This window comes from Equus caballus, chromosome 18, assembly GCF_041296265.1.
Source record: "Equus caballus isolate H_3958 breed thoroughbred chromosome 18, TB-T2T, whole genome shotgun sequence".
NCBI classification, from domain to species: Eukaryota; Metazoa; Chordata; class Mammalia; order Perissodactyla; family Equidae; genus Equus; species Equus caballus.
Genome location: NC_091701.1, coordinates 1,798,833 through 1,822,712, shown reverse-complemented (window position 1 = coordinate 1,822,712; position 23,880 = coordinate 1,798,833).

The following is a 23,880-nucleotide window of genomic DNA, read 5'->3' as shown; positions in this document are numbered from 1 at the left end:
TCCTCGGGGACACCTGTGAACTTCCTTCCCCTCCTCTGGGGTCCCTTCCATTCACGGAGGGGCCATCTAGGGTCCCTTGTCCTTCACGCAGGAACCATCTGGGGTCCTTTCTGTTCGTGGAGGGGCATCTGGGCGTGCATTCAGAGTGGGACCAGTTGTAGGACTTTCTACCCTAAATCTGGGAACTGGTTCACTCGTGTCTGACTTTTCTGTGTCTGCATCTGTGTGTCTGTCTTGTCTCTGTGTATCAGAATGAGAAACACGCTGTCTGTCCCCAAGCAGAGCCCAGTGGGGCTAATTCTGAGTAGGTGGTCTAATTATCCAATTATAGTCATAAGCTAATGTCTAAAAAGTGATAATTTTCTTTTGTAACACTGCATGGCCACAATATTCTTTAAAACTCCGGAGAGAAAATGGCCAAACAATAGATCCATAAGTTGGGGAAATTTTCAGAGAGCTCTCGCCATAAATAGTGTTTTATTGGTACCTATGAAAGGACAAAATTAAAAGGAAAATGACAATAACTAGTCTTAAAAACTTAATCAAACTTGGGGTCTCAGCTTCTTCTTGTGGGCGTACAGATACTAATGAAAACATTAAGGTAACGAAGAGGAATCAGAAAGGGAGGAGTCACAGAGCTCATCCCAACTGGATGGAAATCTTTAGCTGGTTACTGCAAAGGAAAATGGGATAAATGGAACAGACATGAATAAAATTAAAACAAAGCTTTTAATAAAACACTGTGTAAGGTTGGATGGGCTAAAGGGACCCCCTATCAGCACCCCAACATTAAAGGACATCAAACAAATCTATTCACCCCAGTTTGAAAAAATGTAAAAGGTCAGGAGGCAGAAATCACAGGGACAAACCTGACCAGCAATTGTTTGGGGCAACAGTTAGGCTGCTCATGTTGATAAGACTGTAAAGATTAAAGTGTTTAAGGGAATATTATATGAAAAGGCAGCTTCTGGAGGCGCTTGAGTTATTTATATTTAATTTACAGCCACAGGCTCGTTTTGCTATGGTTTAAAGCAGGATCGGTGCAGCCTTCTTTGGGGGAGGACCTTAGAACCCCGAGGACGGCACTGATGTGAAGTGATGACAGAGGGGCCCCCACAGGCAGGCGTGGTGGGTTCTGTCTGCACCAGGCCCTCCGTGATCACAATGCATCCTGCTTCTCTCCTATCAGGTGAATGGTTTGTGAACCCCAGACCAGCACGTTTTCTGCCAACACAACAGACACCGTCTCTGTGCCTCCCGTTACCCCAGGACTTGTCAGTTCTTCAGGGTTCTCTCCCACTGCTACCTCCGCCGGGCACCTCTCGGCTCAGGGGAGTCTGGTTTCTGCTGGGGACTGCTGCCCTCTGCGTGGTCTGCTGTGACAGAATGTGGTCCCAGGGATCCAGGGCCACAACCCACCCCGTGATACGCTAGCCCAGCGAGAAGCGGCTGGACAGCATTCGGCCCAAAACAAGCATAAGTGCTCAGACATGCCTTGAATCTTCCCATCAGAAAGCTGATTGGATTTTTTTTTTCTCCTACACTAGAGAAGCCAGATTTCCTCACATTCAGGTTCACAGTGTTGCTGCCAGTCAGGCCATGGGTAGCTGTCCTCACTGTAATTCTGGTTTATCTATCAGGCTCCTTTCTGCATTCTCACTCCTCCACATTTTCTCTTCCCCTGGGGACAAAGGGAAACCAGGCTGCCCTACATTTACTGCAGCTCAGTGTTCTCTGAAATGCAATTAAAATGTTAAGGAAGACGGACAATCAATATTTCATAATCTACACAAAAAATGCCCCTCCTGATGGACTGGTTTGGGTTGCAATGCTGGGAGAGAGACCGAGGCCGTGTCCACAAAATGCTAAAGCAGCTAGTTGCTTAGAGAATAATTTCTGTCTCGCTGTCAATCTCCTCCACCCAATTTTGCTAGCCCTCCTCTCCATAACTGATGAACTGGACAGTTTGTCCTGACATTGTGGGAGGCAGGGCCACAGCACAGGGAGGCCCAGACGCAGAACAGGAGTGAATGCAGCCTGATGGAGACTTTCTGGGCACCAGAGAAGAACCACCAACAGCAGTTTTCTGAGACCCTACAGAGGCGTTGTCTAGAGGGAAATGACACGTACTGGTCCTGGGCACGAACGTTACTGCTCTAACTTTCTCCATGTCCCAGACCTGCTTCCAAAATCCTTTCCATGAACCGCCCCCCTGCCCCCTAGGCGGCTATGACCACCGAGAGACGGGATCTGAAGGGGTTTTCTGTCTGGGGCTAGGCGCTTCTTTTATGTTATGTCATTGTTGCTCCCAGCAGCCCAAAGAATTACTAAGTGCCCTATTGTTTAAATGTGGGAAAAGGGCACAGAGAGCTGCCTAGCAACCTGTCATGATCTGCCGCTAGGAAGGAGCAGAGCGAGAATGCAGTCACCTATCTGTGAAGCCCCAGGCTCCTTCCACTCACCACTTGCCACTCAGGTCTTGCATGTCACTGTGCTGCACGTACCATGTCAGACATCAGGACCTAAATAAGGCAGAACAGCCTCTCCTCCCAGAGCACTCGTGCATGGGGATGACTGCCAGCCCCGCTCATGAATGTGGCACTGCTTCTGCCCTGGGGGAGAAGACAAGCTGACGTCAGCACTTGCAGCCTAAGTAAGGAGGCATGAGCATAGCACACCACCCCAGTGAGGCAGACAGCGTGCCGGCAGGGCCTCGACATGTGGGGCCCTGTGGCCAGGGGTGACTGAGGTGGACACAAGCATAGGCATGAAACTTGGTGGCTGAGGAGATTTTAGATAAGAGACTAAGGCAGCAGCCTAACAAATTAAAGAGCACAAAGCTAGGAGTGAGGCAGAGGACAGAGGGTGTGAACAGAGCAGAGACTCTGTATGGAGAACAGAGAGGTCTCATGGCTGTGGAGTGGGCAGTCAGTGTGTGTGTGTGTGCTGGGTGCTTCCAGCTCTGCCACCCATGTGGAAAGAGTAGCCTGGCCGTACACTGAGTGTCACAGTGAAGACACTGAGTCCAGAGAGGTCAAAGGACCTATGCAAGTTGCCTAGCATGGATGAGGCAGAGCAGGCCGGAACCAGGCCTGCTTCCCTCGAAGCCTGTGGGCCCCACCCTGTGCCCTGCAGGAGAGGCCTCCAGGCAGCAGGCCCTGAGACCAGACTGGATCTACACCACACTGTGTGTGTGAGAAACGGGGGGCCGGGGAGACGGGCTTCATAGTTTAGACAACAAGGAATCGCTGAATATTTTTGATAAAGAAGATTAAATGATCTGATCAAAATTACATCTTATAAAGGTTGGTCTCACGTTGGTGCTCAGCATTAAGGGGTGCAGGGAGACTGAGTGAGGTGGGTAACTTGGGAGGTGATCCCATATCCAGGTAGCATGGTGATCTGGACTGAAGGGGAGAGAAGAGGGAATGGATCTGGGGATGTTGTGAGGAGCTGACCCCTGACTGCTACCTGCAAAGAGCTGGAGGCAACCTGGAGGAAGAGCAGTCGAAGCAAATTTTGAGTCGCAAGTGTCTGGGGAAGAGACAAGGACCAGGAGGACAGGAGCAGGACTGGGGGCTGGAGAGAAGATGCCAGAGCTCATCAGTGTGCAGATCTCCATTAGAAGTGCACCAGAAGTGATGCTATTTTCTCAAGAGCATTTGGAAGTGAAACTAAATAAACCAGATTATTCTGAGCAAGTAAAGCCAAGAGTATCTGCCCAGAAACCATTTCGGTGGGAGCACTGAGTTTCAGAAAGGTAAAATGACAGCACTTGGGCACAGAGCAGAGGAGTAGCAGGAGACATGCTGAGCTGGGCTCCCACTCTGAGGGGCCTTACCCCTCTCTGTCAGCAATGGATGGCGGCAGACTTGCCTGCCTGTGACACTGCCCTCCTTGCCTCCCCCATCCCTGTCCCCACTCCGTCACGGGACTCTGTGGCTTAGTTGAACATGGAACCCAAGCAGAACACGGCTGTCACCTGGCTCAGCCACAGCTCGTCTTGTGGCCCACTTTGGTGCTCTGCTTCCTCTCTCTAAAGGCAGGGAGTGGATTAGATTGTCTCTGAGGTCCTTCCTATAAATCCTTGAGTGTTTCTGAATATCTTCTCACTGACCACATTCACAAACAGAACGTTATCACAGGCACCTGAAGACTTGGTGGGGCGATGACTGAAAATCTGAGCAAGACAGGAGGGTTGCAGCTAGAGACTGTCTCTCTGCAGAGGATAAGTTGTGGGTTTTCAGCTGGGCACACCCAGATTTGAATGTGGTCTATTGCTTGCTGCCTGTGAGCCCTGCATAGGGTGGGTATAGAATAGAGCACAGCATATAATGAAGCAAAACACTGAATTCTTCAAATAATAAATGTACAGGGCTCAACATGGGCTGATACAGTCCAGGAAGACCTCTGGAGGAGGTGGGGTTGGGAGTCCTGTGAGTGTGTGTGTGAGATTGGGCATGGGTGGGGATTGACAAGAGGAAAGGCTCCTGGGCAGGAACAGGCAGCTGTCTTCCCAGAGGGGCGGTGGCTTGCTGGGAACAGAAGACCTGGAAGAGTGAGGATCAGGTGAGACTCCGTGCAGAAGAGAATGGACTGGGAGGGCCCCTCGATGAGCTGCATCCATCTGTGGCTAAGACAAATGCATCTTCCTGGTGCCCAATCCTACAGCTTTCAAAGAGAGTCAGGTAACCCCACCTTGCATCTTATGTTGTTGTTTTTCTCCCTCCAAGTATACACCACAGGCGAAGGGTTGCTGGGACAGGTCAGTGTTGCTTAGCTCTGAGAGAAAATATTTTTTGTTAAAATGAGCATGTGATGAAAAACACTTCATACAAAATGCTACATTTAAACACAAGATGTCAGAAAATGTTGTTTTGATTTGGACCCCTTGGGCCTTTTTGGAGGCTTGCCTCCAGCCTTCTCAGCCAGGAGCGAGGGCACTCAGGTGGTGTTTGTTCTCTCCCTTCACCCTCACCCTGGTCCTGAGAGGCTCCTGGACAGTCAACGCAGCTGGCATCGCTATAGCCTCCCCTCTGCTCTCGAGGTAGAGCCCCAAGTAGCCAAGAGAGCCAGTGAGTCCTCCCTCTGCATCCAGATGTGGGGCTTCCCCCCAACCATCTGTCCACATTGTCTCCTATGGGCTGCATTCAGCATCTTCTCACTCTCCTGCAATGATGCTCTGGGTGCCCCATCTTATTAGCTCACATTAAGGTCCATGCCAGTGCCCAGCGAGGGCTCTCAGCTCCCGTTTGTGCTCAGTCCTGATTCGGTGGTGTACACTCCAAATTCTGGCTTATTGAAGAAAGAAGCACGTAGCTGAGCCAAGAGGTTTGCATTACCCAAGCCAAGCCACCTTCTGGGACTGTGGAAGCCTTGTAGAGGGCCCAGCTGCACCTAATGACTCATCAGAAATTCTAGAAAAGAAATGTCTACTTGGTAGTGAATTTACTCCATATTCCTTATTCTGAACTGAAAGAAGTAAGAGCAAAATACAATTTTCCATCTGAAAACATGTTTTCTTATTTGTGTTCCTCTTACCTTAAGAAAGAATTTGAGGCGCTGGCCCCATGGCCACGTGGTAAAAGTTCTGCATGTTTCACTTTGGCAGCCTGGGTTCCTGGGTTCGGATCCCAGGCACGGACCTGCTCCACTCATCAGCTGTGCTGTGGTGGCATTCCACATATTAAAAATGGAGGAAGACTGGCACAAATGTTAGCCAGGGCTAATCTTCCTCAAGTAACAAAAAAAAAAAAAGTAAAGAAAGCATGTGAACTCTTTGTGGCAGTTCCTCTTCTAAGAGAAACATTTTCCCAAATACGGCCCTGCCAAGGAGGGCAAATGTTCTGAAGAGTGTAGAGATTAGCACACCACCCATGTTCTGATAATTCAGATCAGCAATGCACTCTGCAGGCTTCATTGATAAGAGTTTTAACAACATGCCCCCAACTCCAGATCCAGAAGTAAAATGGAGGATGGTCACAGTTCCCTGGACACGTGCAACTCATGTTTTATTTTTCAACTTATTATTATTATTTTAATCATACATATTTCTTATGATGAGATAACCAGGCCAGGAGCCTCAAGGTGCAAGCTAACATAGCTTCCTTGTCCGGGGTCTCATAAGCAGGCCTCCCAGTGCCCTGGTGTGGCCTCTGTGGGTACACCAGGCTCTAGAGGGGACTCGCCCTCCTCAGTCACTGAGGCACTGAGATCCAGCTTACGAGATCCAGGATGAGCCAGTGAGGTCTCCTTTAGGAAAACCAAGGAGCTGGTGAGTGCTGCCTCTTTCTTCCAGACAGCCCCCGCCCACTGCCTGAATGACCAACAACTGGGGACTGCATGAGGCCAGCAGGCAGAGGGAACAGCCTCCAATGAGGCTGCAGCCGCTTGAAGGGGCGTGATTTGCAGGTGGTCCCAGGAGGCCTGGTTGTTCCACAGAGCATCTGAGTGTGCCTATAGGAGGCAGGGGCTTCGAAATCCCTCCGCCCCCTCTCACGCACACACGCTCCACATCGGAGCATATTTGCCCTCAGTTGTTCTACCTCAGGTAGGGTTTTAGGTTATTGCACCTAAAATTTCTTGATTGTCTTGGCACAATGACTAAAGCATTGACTTTGGACATAGACCAACTTTGTTTCAATCTCTTCTCCGTGCCCTCTTGTGGTGTGACCGTGAGTATATCAAGAGGCCTCTCAGAACCTCCTTCCTCTTACCTAGGAAATAAGGCAAATACCAACTATTTTGCAGAGTTTTTGTGACAAATGAGAGAGAAAAAGCTATTTCCATAGTGCCTGGCATTGAGTAAATAATAATAAATATTAGCTATTGCCTTAATTAATATCATTATGTCAGGCTTGCACTCGTCCATTCATTTATTCATCCAAAAACTATTTATTGAGTACCTTCTATGTGACAAGAACTGTTGTATTAAATGATGTCACCTGGAATAAATTGTAGCTATGTTACAAATATTGGTAGGAAATATTGAAGTATTCATGTCTTTACCCCAAAAGAATCAATGCACATACAAATATCAAATCATTATGTTGTACATCTGAAACTAATATAATATTACATGTCAATTATCCTTCAAGCAAAAATGAGAAAAAAAAGATAAGAATCAGTACAGTGATACCACCCATAAATGCATGTCTCTGGCACGTATGTAGGATGCACGTGTGCACCCCACATCTGTGCACTTGTACCTCAGCATACTCTGTCCTAGGTTTGGTACCCTGCAGATGTGGGATGCAGACACTGAACGATCACAGAGTTTGGCTGTAGAAATGGGTTTGTAGCAAATGGAGAGGTAAACTCTACAGGACAAGCAGACACTCAATAAGTCAGAGAGGGTTTCCTGGAAGAGGTGAAATTCGAGCTGGGTCTTTAAATGTCACTTGGTGGATATTACACAGTGCTTGAGTGAGTCCATGAACATACAACACTCATCTTCCCTCCCAGCACCTGGATTTCTCTCAGGCAACTCCCTTTATCACATCAGTCCATTTGATTCACCACAGTGATTGGCTCTGGGGTGGACACAAGTCCCAGTCAGGGCTAATGAGGATGACGCCTGGGCTTCATGCGGATATTGTTGTAAATATAGATTCTTTCTTCTGGACGTGTCCAAGGAAGGATGTCAGCTTGAAGCCCTGGAGGTGACTGCAGGAAAGTGAGCCTGGCAAGTAGGAGACAAAGGGGACCCATCACAGAGCCTGATACAGACACCATAAAGCAGAACTTGACCTTAGACTATTCAGTTATTCCAGCAAACAAAATCAAATCCAATTTGAGTGGTATTTTCAAAAACAGGAACTTTGCAAGACAAAGACATAGAGTGTGTTTTAACAAACACTTCCCAGGGAAACTCTCTTGCAACCCTTAGCCAGGTGTATCTAAGGGAAGAATGTCTGGATCTGCTCTGGTTCTTTTTCCTCTTGATTACCAGGTTCTGCTGGTCCCCACAGCTCTGCATTGAAGCTTCATTTCCACTTTACATAGTTCCAGTAAGATTTAAATAAAGATTCTTTGTCTCCTGTCATAAATTAGACTAAGTTTAGAGCAATTCTCAAGTGTATAACCTGTGTTGCCACAGCTTGACTTTTTCCCAGATCTTTGTAGAAATAAGACTGATTTGAGTCCATCATCCATCACTCCCAGGGAAAGAAAGCTCCCTGACTCCGTGTTTGCTGTCTTAAGAGGGCTCAGCCCTGACTTACCTGATGTTTCCTGTCCTTAGTTTTCCCACTTCTGCACAGTTCTGTCCCTTACGGTGGCAAGCAGGTATTCACCCTTGTCGTTTTTTTATAGTTAAAGAAAGCCCTGTGTGGGTCTGAGTTGAGCAGCCCCTCTCTGGTGGAAAGAAGGATAACAAGACTTCTGTGTTGCACTATTAAACATCCCCCCGTCCTGGCAACTTTGGGATCCATGTTCAACATTCCTCACTGTCTCTCACACGAGCTACATTGTTTATGCCTTTCCTTCCGTCTGAAATGCACTCCAGACCAGCCCTTCCCACCATTTTCTAGGTCCTCAGGGATAGGACGAAATCCTTGTTCCTCCAAGGATTCTTCTCTACACATGTTAAAAAAGAAATAACAGGCCCAAATGGAGTCATTTGCCTTCACGACAGCAAACCAAGACACAACTGCAGTTTCAACCTCTCCCGGGAATCTGATTTCCAAACAGTCAATCTGAAATTTCCTGGTTAGCGCTAGTGAAACGGTCTGCACAGTAAGACTCTTGCTTTCCCTTCCCCTAAAAAGATGACTTGTCCTGAAACAATTCTTTCTTTTCTTTTGATAATAACTTTCTTGACCCCCCACTCTGCCTATAAAAACTTTCCATTTTGCACAACTCCACAAAGTTTCTCTTCTTGCTTGGTGAGATGCTACCTGACTCATGAATCACTTAATAAAGCCAATCAGATCTTCAAATTTACTCAGTTCAATTTTGTTGTTAATATCATATTCTGAGGTAGTGACCCTGCCTCTCTACTTGATACCCTTGTGCCCCACCTGCCTTGTTGGTCTGTGTGTCTCCCTCACTAATTTATGAGATCTTCCAAGAATACAACTACTGACTCAGTCTCCTGGGACAATGTAAGTGGTTAACAAAGTTGTGTTAAAATAAATCTAACTGAATCAAGCTTGAAGTAATCTAAAAACTGGTAAATGAACATCTCTAGACAGGCGTGGTTCCAGAGTTTATAGTGGGCAGCCAGCATTTAATGATTCAGTGCATCCACTCAGATTGAACTGTGTGTGAGCTTCACTGGCACTGTTGATGGCCTGAGCAGCACTAATGATTCAGATGCTCCATTTGGAGAGGCTCGCATGATTCCAGAGCTGGGAGAAAGGCAAGATTACCCTACCCAAGAGAAGAGGGGGGAGGAAAATGCTATAACACAGCTCTAATCTTGACTACCATTAAAAAATCTCCAGCTATCAATTTTGTACGCAGAACATGTCAGATTCACAAATCAGGGGAGATTTCTTCAACAGCAACCAAGGAAAGAATACAATTTATGTGGAGTATTGAAAGAGAAGCATTAAATATTACAATTCTTGATTACTAATTGGGAGAATTTTTAAAACATTTGGGGCAGCAATTTTGAAGTGTCACTGGGTATATCCATCCCTGAAGTGTTTTCCCCAAGGCTTTGTGCTGTCTTGGTGCAGAGAGCAGAATTTTTGTGAAATCCTACAGTCATAATGAAGGTAGAGCGCCTTCAGAAAAGAAAGCAGTTTATATGCAGAAATGGAGAAGAATGAAAGAAAATCGATTGCACTAGCCCCTCAAATCAACAAATATTTATTGTGGCCACCACTCCTTGGTGCAGGCTGCTAAGCTGGGAGCTTGGAAATACAACCAGGCCAAAGGCTATGCCTCCTCCACTCCCCAGGAGCTCAGTGTAAGAAGTAGAAGCTAAAGCAGGAACCCATGAAAAGGTAGCTGGTGATCGAAGTATCTACATTAGTGGAAGTGTGTGTGTACCACAGTGGTCACTGGAAGAAATTGTTAGTGAACCTGGTTCATTTTGCCTGCTGCATGATTATGTCAAGCACCAAGTCGATGAGTTTGCAAAGAGAAAGGATTTAATAGCAAGGCAGCCAAATGAATAGGGAGGAGAACCAATTTCAAATTCACCTCCCCAAAAAATGGAGATTAGTGATACTTATGGGACAAAGGAGCAGGGTGATCTGAACGGGGAATGGAAAATCTGGCAAGTGTGGACAGGCTTCATGACTCTTCACAGGATGCATGTTCACAAAATGGCAGTGTCACCAAGATCTGAGCCTGGAGTTTTCAGCTCCTTGACAACAAAGGGTCACCTATCAGTCATCTGTGCAGGCTCAGTTGATGAGTCAGTGGTCTTAACCAGCCTGAGCTTGAAAAGGAGTCAACTCTCAGTTCCTAAAAGAAGTCAAGCACTTGTTACCACGGTGACCCAGGCATCAGAGATATTATCTATAGGGTGAAGTTAGTGTTGCGTTATCTAGCTACTTTTGCAGTCAGACAACTGAGTATAGTTAAAGCAAGTTGGTCCCTCATTTCAAAGTCAGAGGATGGAAGAAGTGCTTTAGATTATGGCAATGGAAAACCTTTGTTGAAGTTGACAAGAGATTTTCACATGTTGAGATATATCGGATTACTATGCTGGTTCAAAATTGATTGAACTTGAACTACAGAAGCCTGACTTATGAACTATCAAACATACATTATAGATCTGCTCTAACCATTAAAGTAAAGAGTGCATTAAACATTATCTCAAAGTAAAAGAGTACACTCTCTTAGGATGAGCATGCATACTTCCCCTCCTACACCGCCACTGTCAGCAATGCTCACGATAGTACTCCTGAAGATAAGTTCCCTCTCTCAGACATCAAGGTCATGTTGACCCTAATTTGCTACTGAATACCTCTTTTAAACTTTGGTGAATATATATCCTGGGCATATTTAACGTATATTCTTTGTTGTAAAAAGGTATAAGACTGTACCTAAAACCATGCTTCTCTGGATGCTTTCTTCCTTTGTGAAGACTGCTTTCTTGGGTTATGGTCCTCACTCCAGCTCAAGTAAAAGTCACTTTATTTCTCTCATCTGTAGATTGCTTATTGGTTATTTTGCTTCAACAAGTCATACAACCTGAGCTAAAGAGTGAAGAGCAGGGTGGGTGTGGATAGAGAACAAAAGGGAAGTTTGGGGGAGGCATCGGGCTTTGAGAAAAAGAGCACATGATGGCAAAGTAGAAACTTGAGTCTAGCACTAATCAGCACGGGCCATTCTCTTTCCCTAACAGAGGTTCCGTTTCCTCATCCTTAAGATAAAATGTTAGAGGCTCACTATAGGCAATTTCAGTTCAACATTTTATGAAATAGGTGATTGGAAAGTTGGGTTTTGCAGGAGATGGAAGCAAGATATGAGAGACTAACTCAAGAAATATGAAGGCAAGAATAGTAGTACTATTTGGCCATAGGTATATAAAGAATTAAGCAATCAGCTCTGTAATGGCTGTGACAATGTCAACCTGGATTAATTGTACTCGAATATCTAGCATAGTGTCAAGGATTCTTGTTTATGTATCAAAAACTTCTTTTGAAAAAGTTAGTGGGCAAAAAATTAAATTTTTAAGTACAGGTTTTGGCTAGATTATAAAAACTTTCTAATGCTCAACTCAAGAGTCTAAGATTTGTTTCTATCCAGGATAATTTCTGAGACAGGCTGGTGACAGGGATGACAGAAGATATGAAGCCAATAATAATTCTGGAGTAACCATGCCAGAAGCTTCTCATTTCCCTCACCTATGACTATTTTAACCTTTTACAATGTTCAAGTATAACTTTCAAATATTAAATTTTAAGTTAAGAAAAAGAAAGTAAAGGGATAGGAAAATGTTTATCAGGAAAAATATTAACTAAAAGAAAATGATTTAATGAACTACAATTTAGGGCAAAAGGCAATTGTTATTAAGAAAAAGTAACCTTAAACAAGATAAAAGACTAATTCCCCAGAAAACCATAGCAATTGAAAGCCTATAGATATCTAATAAGATAGTTTTTAAGTACATAAAGGCAAAACTGACAAAGTTACAAGGAAAAATTGAGGAATTTAAATATACATATGTGAGTATTTAACTCATATCTCGGAAGCTGAGAAAACAGTTGTATAAAAAATGAGTAAAAATATTGAACAATATAATGAGTAATATAATAGACATACAGAATGATGCAAACAATAATTAGAAAAAAGCTACATTTTCAAAAATAGACCACATACAAAACAAGGATAAACAGATGTCAAATCATTTGCATAATATTTTCTTGGGTATAATGTATAAAATTAAACATCAATGATAAAAAGGCAGTAAAAAATTCCTTTCACATTTCTTTGGCAGTATGAAAAGATAATCAAATCAGTTTATTGGTCAAAGAAGAAGTCATAATGGAAATTATAAATTGGTAAGAATTCAACAATATTTTATTAGATATTGTATATATACAGAGTTCCTAAAGAAAATATTAGGAAGACCTAATTACTGGTTTAGTTGTATATATTAGAAAAGAAGAAAGATTATCCAAGATTGAAATTCAAAAGAATAGAAAAAGAACAAAAGACAAAACTTAAAATGTGGAACCATGGAACAAATTGAGATGAGTGAAAATTTATGAAGTAGAAAATAAATAAATAATAATGAAAAAGATTACAAAAAATAAAACTTTATACTATATAAAAAGACTAACAACATAGACAGATTCTAAAAGTAAAGACAAAGAAGAAATAAACAATGATAGGGATAAAATACAGGTAATAATAAATATATATGGATTTTTAAGTTATAAATACACTATTCTATATCACTTAATTTGAAAACTACAAAAATGGACAATTTATTAGAAAAAATAAATGGAAATTTCTTGAAATTGTATTAGGTCATCAATAGACTTAAATCTATCTACCAAATGTTAACAACAAGCATCAGACTCAGACACTTTTACAAAGAAATTCTACTAAATATTCAAGAAATCAATATATAAAAATACTATCCCAAGACTTATATTTCTAACCAAGATGGAGTAACAGAGATGGAATTTACTTTTTAAGCTGAAACAACCACTAAACGGGACCAAATATATGAAACAATGGTTTTCAAGACATTGAAACAAAGGGCAAGGATCCTTGAGAGATGGGAAACAAATGAGGTAAACCCTACAATTCATCCAGCTTACTACATTGAGAGAGGTTCCAGGTCATGGCACAGGAGGGAAGAACCCTAGAGGAGCCCATTAGACCCCCTGAGCAGAGGAGATGGAGCTGAGAATATGAGGAGACGAAGGCAAGATAGATTTTGAAGGATACAGCACCAGAAAGGACAGAGCAGCACACAGAGAGAGAAACTCAGAGATCTGCAGTGGGTCCCCAACATGTACTCAGCAAAGTAGTGCTCAACACGTATGGTTCTTTTCTGGGGCTGGAAGAGAACCACCATGAAGGATTAGAAGAAATTATTCAACACAAACACAGAACCAAGAATAAAGCCTCTTTCCCACAGCCAGACTGGAAATTCCAAGATGAATAGATCACTGGATAAAATTCTCAGAACACTCTTTTCTCAGTAATGAGTAATGATGAACTTTAGACTGAACACTGCTCTAGACTCACCTAAACATATTACAAGAAAAATTTGAAAGGATAAAACTGTTTCAAACTATGTAAATACATCCCTAAACACAGTTCAATAAGACTAATATGAACACAAAAATTTCCAGGAACTGACAACATAAAATTCTTAATATTTACCAACTAATCAAAATCCCCAGATGAAAAGAAAAATCAATTAAGTGAAATCAACTCAGAACTGACACAGATGCTAGCTGACAAGAACATAAAGACGGTTATCACAACTGTGTTGCATTGTTTTAAAAGGTAAGTTGAAACATAGAAGATATAATAAAGACCAAAATCCAACTTACTGAGATGAAATCTGTGTCATGGGAGAGGGGAACTACATGGATACTCCAATTTCAGATGTGATATGGAAAGAACTTAGAATTTATCACTCTCATCCTTATAACAAGAAAAAAGTGGAAAAAACTGAAAAGTCAGTGAATTTTCTTGGACCCATCAGATAATGAAGGTCACAGAGAAAATCACCATCCCCAAATTTGGAGAGACAGGTGAAAGCAGAGATTCAGAGCCAAGATCACTTTGTGCTGCTGGAGCCATAAACTTGCAGGCACACTTAAATGATAATTTCACAAACTCCTGAAGGCTGAGTGCAAAACTTGTGGGGCTATAGTATTATACAGGGGCCCACACTCTCAGAGGCTTCACCTCCAGGATCTTCATCAGGTTATCACTGTAAAGAGTCAAGAAAATCACTTATGTCTCTGGCAGTGGGAGGGGGAAAGTAACCATTTTGGGATATATCTAGTGTGTTCTCCATAACAAGGCTCTACTCTTCATAAGAAAGAGTTTACTGGAGCCTATTAGGTGTAGGGAGAAGGTATTTACACAACTTGAGCCCTTTTTAGCCTTCCTGCCTAACCTAAAGGAGGAAGGAAAAACATCTAAGAAACATTTATGTAGGTGTCAACCCGGGGACACAGTCCCACTAAAAGACTGAGATTTAGTCATAAGATTATAGAACACTTTGCCACTTGCACTTTACTGCCACATCAACAGGGTGTTGGTATAATAGCAGTGGCTTACAGATGAAAAAGTGGCTTAGATCTTATTTAAGAAAGAAATTTGAGGAAACTCAAAAATAAGAAAGACAAAAACAAAGACACTAATTGAAAGCCCCTGGCCCTACAACTACAGCAAACCTTAAGGAACGCCTAACTCTTAGTCAGCTTAGCATAAAACCTCACACAACAGACCTATTTGCCTCAAATCCCATTATCCTATATGTCACATCTGGCTTCCAACAAAAATATTACAAAGCATTCTAAATTTTAGACAAGAAAAATCACAGTCTGAAGAAGTAATGAAGCACCAGAAGCAGACTCATATGTAACACAGATTCTGGAATGATCACACAGTGAATTTAGAATAACTACCATTAATATGCTAAGAGCTGTAATAGAAAAAGTAGACGATATGCAAAAACAGATGGGTAAGGTAAGCAAAAAGATCAAAACTCTAAGAAAGATCCAAAAGGAAAGCTTAGGAATCAAAAAGACTGTAACATAGGGGCCAGCCCTGTGGCTGAGTGGTTAAGTTCACATGCTCAGCTTTGGTGGCCCAGGGTTTTGCCAGTTTGGATCTTGGATGTGGACCTAGCACCACTCATCAAGCCATGCTGAGGCAGTGTCCCACATAGAAGAGACAGAAGGACCTACAGCTAGAATATACAACTATGTACGGGGGGGGGAGGGTTTGGGGAGAAGAAGGAGAAAAAAGAAAATTGGCAAAAAATGTTAGCTCAGGTGCCAATCTTAAAAGAAAAAAAACCTAACATAAGTCAAGAATAGCATTGATCTTCTCATTAGTAGACTAGACTCAACCAAGGAAAGAATTAGTGAATTCAAAGAGATGTCAATATGTTGATAGAAACTTCCCAAACTGAAGTTCAAAGAGAAAAAAGAATAAAGAAAAAGTTATGGATATATACAAGAACTGTGGAACAATATCAAAAGGTGTAATATACACATAATTGAAATACCAGAGAGAAGAGAGAGGATGAAGCAGAAGAATATTTGAAGTAAAAAGCACTAAGAACTTTCCTAAATCAATAGCGGACACCAAACCACAGATCCAGAAACTTAGAGAACACTAAACAGGATAAATACCAAAACATCTACACCTAGGCATATCATATTCAAACTTTAGAAAGATTATTGTGGAGAGGGGAAGGGGGTCCACAGGGAATCTTACCTATAAAGGATAAAAGTTAAGAATTACAGTGGACTTATCATTAAATGAATGTAAGAAGACATTGAAGAGAAATATTTAAAAGAAAAAAATGCACCAACCTAGAATTCTACATCCAGCAAAATTATTCTTCAAAACTGAAGGAGAAATAAAAAGCTTCCAAACAAATGCTTAGAGAACTCATCACTAGGAAATTGGCCTTGCAAAAAATGTTAAAAGATGTTCTTCAGAAAGAAGGCAAATTATATAGATCAGAACCTGAGAACAATGTATTATGTGATTTAGCATATGTATCAGTTTCCTAGGGCTGCTGTAACAAAGTATCACAAACTCCATGGCTAAAAACAACAGAAATTTATTCTTTCACAGTTCTGGAGGCTAGAAGTCCAAAATCAAGGTGTCAGTAGGGCCATGCTCCTAGAATCTGTAGGAAAATCCTTCTGTGCCTCTTCCTAGCTTCTGGTGTCTTGTCAGAATTTTTGGCATTCTTTTGCTTATGGCTGCATCACCCCACTCTCTACCTTTGTCATCCCATGGTATTCTTCCCGTGTGTATCTGTCTTCACAAGGCTATATTCTTATGTAAATATAAGAATCACCAATCACATTCTATAGAGGAGCCACCCTAATCTGGTGTGATATCATCTTAACCAATTAAACCTGCAACATCCCTACTTCCAAATAAGGTCGCATTGTGAGGTACTAGGGGTTAAGGCTTCAATGTATCTTTTGTGGGGAGACATAATGCAACCCTATAGCATTGCAGATAGATAAATGAAATGAGTACTAGCAACGCTGTAAGGGACAAGAGGGAAGAAATGAGAATATTGTTTTAAGTTACCTGTACTATCCATGAGACATTATGGTGTTATGGAAAATGGACTTAGATTGGCTCTAAATATAAATATTTCAAATTCTAAGGCAACCACTAAAACAATTTTTAAAAGGATATAATTTATATACTAAGAGAAGAGAGAAAATGGAATCATATAAAACACTTGATTAAAACCAGAGAAGGAAGAAAAATAAAGGAAGAACAAAAACCAAAAAATAAGTGGTTACAAATATGATAGATACTAATCCAACTACAATTACAACTACTTTCAATATTAATAGTCTAAATAGACAAATTGAAAGACATAAATTGAAAGAGAGAATCTTAAAAAACAACTATCTATTGTCTACAAGAAACCTACTTTAGATATGAAGACATAGATAGGTTAAAAGTAAAGGAGTGGAGAAATATAAAGGTTACAAAACACACCTTAACTATAGTAAAAAGTCTGATTACATTTTTCAATATTTGACTACTAACATCTTGTAAGTTTCACCCTCTTTCTTTCTCATCTGCATCAGATCTGGGAAAACTTTGGTGCTGGTGGGAGTTTTAAATTATGCAAACCCCTTCCCACAGATGAATCATCATCATAGCCTTGCCTGAGCATACCTGTAATTGGATAAACAGAAAAAGTCTATATCAAGACATATCATAATTAAAATTCTGAAAACTAAAGAAGAGTCTAAGAAGTCAAGAGAGTAGCCAGGATTAAATGACCTATTATGAGAGAGTACTAATTTGAATTACAGCAGATTTCTTATCTAAAACTATGGAGGCCAGAACAAAGTGGCATATCATTTTTCAAGAGCTATAGCAGGTAACTATCTACTCTGAATTCTATGTTCACAAAAATATCTTTCAGAAAGGAAGAATAAAGATCATAAATCAATAGCCTAACCTTAAGAATCTAGAAAAGGAAGACCAAATTAACTCAAAGGCAAGTAAAAGAAAGGAAATAATAAAGATTAGAGTAGAAAGAAACAAAAAAAGTGAAAAAATAGAAACAACAAAATCAAAAATTGTTTTCTTTGAAAAGATCAAAACCTGATAAACTTTTAGCTACACTGATGAAGGAAAAGGAAAGAAAAATCAGATTGCTAAAAATCAGGAATGAAGGAAGGAACATTACCATCAATCTCACAGGAATAAGCATTATAAGGGAATACTATGAACAACTGTATGACAACTTAAATAACTGAGATAAAATAGAAAGACATGCTACCAAATACGATTCAAGAAGATCTAGAAAATCTGAATGGATATATAACAAGTATATAGTTGAGTTAGTAACAGAACATTTCCCCATAAAGAAAAGCCCAGGAAAAGATGACTTCACTGGAGAATTCTAACAAACATTTAAAGAAGAATTAACACCAATCCTTCACAAACTCTTCCAAAAATAGAAAAAAGGAAACATTTTATGATGCCAGTATTACTTTGATAACAAAGCCAGCTAAAGATATCACTAGAAAATGCAACTATAGACCAATAGCCGTTATGAACATAGATGTGAAAACTACTGAAAGAATGCTATCAAGTCAAACCCAGCAGTACATAAAAAAGTTGATATACCTTGACCAATTGAGATTTACCCCAGGAATGCAAGGTTGGTTCAACATACAAAAATCAATCAATGTTATACAGTATAATAATAGAACCAGGGAAAAAACACATGATCATATCAATAGACACAGAAAAATCATTTGACAAAACCCAGCATCTTTTTGTAATAAAAATACTAAAAAAGTAAGAGTAGAAGGGAACTTCCTCAACCTGAAAAAGGGCAACTATGAAGAAAATCAAACTAACATTATACTTAACAGTGAGGGGCTAAAAACTTCAAGACAAAGTAAATAACGTTTACTCTAGCCACTTCTATTCAACATGGTGTGAAGATATGCTAGCCAAGCCTATTGTGCAAGAAAATAAAATCAAGGTTATTCAGAATATAAGGAGAAAAAAAGCAAAGCTATCTATATTTGCAATGACATGAACTTGTAGAGAAAAATCCTTTAAAATCACTCCAAAACATTAAGGCTAATAAATGAATTCAATGAGATTGCAGGATACAAGATCAGTATACAAAATCATTTGCATTTCTATACACTTCAATGAAAAATCCAAGAATTAAATTAAGAAAAATTTTCATGTACAATATCATAAAAAAAAATAACACAATTAGGAACAAATTCAACAAAATAAATGCAAGATTTGTTCACCAAAAACTTCAAAACGTTGCTGAAAGAAATTAACCAAGACCTTAAAAATGCAAAGATTTCTTGTGTAATGGATTAGAAGACAATATTGGCTAAGATAGCAATACTTCCCAAATTGATCTAGAGATTTGACACATATATCAAAATTTCAACTGCCATTTTTACAAAACTTGGCAAGCTCACCCTAAAATTCACATTAAATTGCAAAACAATAGCCGAATATCTTGAGAATAGCAAGGAAATAGCTATAATAATGAAAACAGTCTTGAAAAATAAAAACAAAGTTGGAGGCCTCACGCTTGTCAATGTCAAACTGTAATATAAAACTACAGAAATACAGAAAATATGGTGCTGGCATGAGGATGGAAATATAGATCACTATCAAGTTATCACGGAGCCACACATAAATCTATACATTCATGGTCAATTGATATCAACGAACACGCCAAAAGCATTCAAGGGCATAAAGTAGTCTTTTCACCAAATAGTGCTAGTAGAACTGAAAATCTACATGCTAAATAATGAATTTGGACTCCAGTCCCACACAATATGCAAAAGTTAACTCAAGATGTAACAAAGACTTAAATGTAAGAGCTAAAACGATAAATACATTAAAATAAAACAAGTTATTAATCTTTGTGATCTTGACTGATGTAGAAGTTTCTCAGATATTATAATAAATGCACAAGTAGCCAAAGAGAAACAGACAACTTTAACTTCATTAAAATTGAAAAACTTTATGCATCAAAAATACCATCAGGAAAATCATGATACAACCCAAGATATGGAAGAAACTGTGTGCAGACTACTTGAAAAAGGTCTAGTGTCTGAATATATAAGACCTCTTACAATTCAACCATGAACAGACACGAAAAATTTTTTTAAGTAATTTGAATGAACATTTCTCCAAGTGAAATGTACAAATGGCTAAAAAAGCACGTGCAAAGATGCTCAATATCATTAATCATTAGGAATATGCAAATCAAAGCTACAATAAGATATCAGTTCTCACTCATTAGAATGACTGTAATTTAAAATAAACAAATAAAAGATAATGGGTCTTGATAAAGTTATGGAAAAATTGGAATCCTTACATATGACAAGCGGGAAAGTAAAATGGTGCAACTGCTGTGGAAAACATTTTGGCAGTTGCTCAAAAAGTTAAATATAGAGTTATCATAGGATTCACCAGTTTCATTCCTAGATACAAACCCAAGAGAACTGAACATATTTTCATATGTAAACATGGATAAGAGCATTATTTATAATAGCTGAAAAGTGGAAATAACCCAAATGCCTAACAACTGAAGAATGGATAAATGAAATGTGCTTTATTCATATAATGGGTATTATTCAGCCATAAAAAAGGAAAGTACTGATATGTGATACAACATGGTTGAATCTTGAAAACATTACACCCAGTGAAAGAAGCCAGATACAAAAGACCACATATTACGATTCCAATTATATAAAATGCCGTAATAGGCCAATCCTTAGAGACAGAATATAGTTTAGTGATTGTCAGGGGCTGGGTGCAGGAGGGAATGCATAGACTGCTAATGGATAGGGGTTTTTTTTTGAAAGTGATGAAAATATTCTGAAATTAGATAGCGGTGAGGTTGCACAAGTCTGTGAATATGCCAAAAATCACTGAATTTGACATGTTAAAATGGAAAATTTCATAGAATATTAATTATATCTCCAGAAATAATAGATAAAAAATAAAGACATGAAGAGGACATAATGATGATCTCAGATGAAGGAAAATTAAAAGAATTTGCTACTAGAAAAAAATGAAATCTCTCGAAAAGCTTTTGTAGACATGCACAAACTTGTTATTAAATATATATGGAAAGTCAAAGGACCTATGATAACTAAAACAGTTTTTAAAAAGAAAAAATGAGTAATTTCTTGATGCAATATTAAGACTTACTATTTAGGTACAGTAATCACAATAGGCTGGTACTGGCATATATATATACATATATATATATGCGTATATATATATATACACACATATAGAATAATAGAAGAGAATATAACACCAGAAATAGGCTGATACAAATATGCCCAACCAATTTTTTAATAAAGTTTCAGAAGTAGTTCAATGGAGGAAGAATAGCATTTTCAGCAAATTGTGCTGGAGCAATTGGACATCCATAGGATAAAAAAAAAAAAATGTGCTTAAATGGAACACACAAAACTATAACTCTTTGACACCAAAAGAAAAATTAAGTTGGGTATCACCAAAATTATAAACCTTTGGTCTGTGAATGGACTTACAATGTTGATGAGAAAATAAGCTGCAGACTGGGAGAAAATATTTGCAAACTATATATCCTAGAAAAGGACTTGTGTCCAGAGGATATGAAGAACACCCAAAACCCAACAGTAAAAAAAGCAAACAATCCAATTAGAAAATGGGCAAAATATGGGAGGAAGCATTCATCAAAAAGGATGTACAGATGGCTAATAAGAAAATGAAAAGATGTTCTCTATCATTAGCCATCAATGAAATGCAAATTAAAACCACAATGAGTATATGTATATTAAATTATCACCTCGTATACCTTAAATATATACAATTCTATTCATCAATTATACCTCAATAAAACTGGAAAAAAGTTTTTAAAAACCACAATGAGATAATTCTTTATACTGATCACAATGGCTTAAAGAAAAATGAGAGCACCAAATGCTGGTGAGGTTGCAGAGAGACAATCACTCGTACATTGCTGGACAGAATGCCAGATAGTACAGAAATTCTGGGAAATGTTTTAGCAGTGTTTTTAAAAAACTACTTGCCATATAACTGCATTCTTTGTCATTTATCCCAGAGAAATGAAAACTTAAGTTCACACAAAATCCTGTACATGAATATTCAGAGCAGTGTTATTTATAATAGCCAAAAACTGTTGACAATGTGAATGTTCTGCGAGGGATGAATGGTTAAACACATTGTGATACATTTATACCGTGGTAGACTACTTAGAAATAAAAAAAAAGGAATGAACTATTTATACACACAACTGCTTGGATGAACGTCAAGGAAATTCTGCTTAGGGAGAACAACCAGTCTCAAAATGTCACATACTGTCTGAGTCCATTTATATAACAATCTCAGAATTATAAAATTGTAGACATAGTGAACAAAGTAGTTGCCACGGCTTAGGGATGGAGAGCAGTTAGGGGGCTGTGTCCATTAAGGAGCAGGAGGAAGGAGCTCCATGATGACGTAACAGTCGGGTTTCTTGAATATGGTGGTGGCTGCACAAATCTACATGCCATATTGCTGCATACACATACACACAGTGATGTAAAACTTGTGAAGTCTGAATAAGCTCTGGATGGTACCAAGGGTAATGTCCTGGTTTTGATATTGTACTACAATTATTCAAGATGTCAATGTTAAGAGAAACAGAGAAGGGTAAGTGGGATCTCCCAGCACAATGTTTACAACTTCTTATGAATCTATATTTCAAAATGAAAAGATTATTTTTGAAAAAAGGAGTGAACTAGTGATAAGCTCAAAATATGGATGAATCTCATCATAATTATGCTGAGTGAAAGAAGCCCAATGAAAATGAGTACATACTCTACCATTCATTTATATAAAATTATAGAAAATCTAAATTAATCACTAGTGATAGAAAACAGAAGAGTTGTTGCCTGGGACCATGGATAGGGGGTCTCAGGGGAGGAAAACAAAGGTGCAGCAATTACAAAGTGACAAGAGGAAATTTTGTTTGGTCATTGATATGTTCATTATCTTGTATGTGGTGATGGTTTCAAAGGGAATACATATGTCAAAAATTATCAGATGGTACACCTTAAATATGTGAGGTTTGTTGAATGGCAATTATACTTCAATAAAGCTGCTGGAAAAAATAAACTCTCCCAGATATTAGAAGAAATTAAAAAGAATATCCCACAGCTACTCTCATAAGACTAGCATAATCTTGATACTAAAGTCAAAGATAGTAGTTTCTGGTTCAAGATGGCGATGTAGGAAGACCCTGAACTCACCTCCTCCCACAGACACACTGAATCTACCGCTAAATAAGGAAGAATTTCCTCTGAAAAAAACCTAAAACTTAGCTGAGCAGCTCCTATACATCAGGCAAATGAGAAAAAACCTACATCAAAGCAGGTGGGAAAGGCTGAGAGACACAGCGTCACCATAAAACCTACTGGTAGCATGGTAACCCACATCAGGAAAGAACTTGAAACCTGGAGCTTCTCCCTGAAGAGCAAAGGGTTTGAGCTCCACAGTTGGCACCCAAATTTTTAAGACCTGCACCTAAAGGATGAGCCCCCCAAACATCTAGCATTGAAAACCAACTGGGCTTGTTCACAAGACCCACAAGTCTACAGGAAAGTGAGAAATTGTTCTCTAGCACTCAGACTCACTTGCTTCAGGGCCCAGCACAGAAGTAGTTAATTGAGAGGTGCCCAGACTGTTACCACCCATGGGGGGTTGTCTGCCCACTGCAAGACATACCAACAGTGTCAAGAGAGGCAAGGTGGTAGGAGAGAAAGGGTTTCATTACAGCTTGCTAGCAAGGGAGAAGATTGCTAACTAATGTCTAGAAGAACCATTTTCCAGAACAAAGACTACAAGCTAGTTATATAGAGGCTAGTCTCTGCGTCGGGGAGGCATCAGGTCTCTGGGTGGGGAAGACACCTGGTCTAAGTTCCTGATAATCTTTTGTTTTACTAGATGTACATCAGAAACCAGAGCAATGCCCTCTACCCTGATTTAGTTTAAAGATAGTAAGAACAAAATATTTAGTATGTATAGTAAAGAGTATATTTTATGTGAGTGGTTCCAACAACTCCCCACTGTCAGTTGTAACCAAGCATAACCATATGCTGGTAACAGGAACAAGGTCATTTGTCTGTCTGACTGCTTCCTGCTGAAAGAGGTCTGCGTGGGGGGACCACTGAA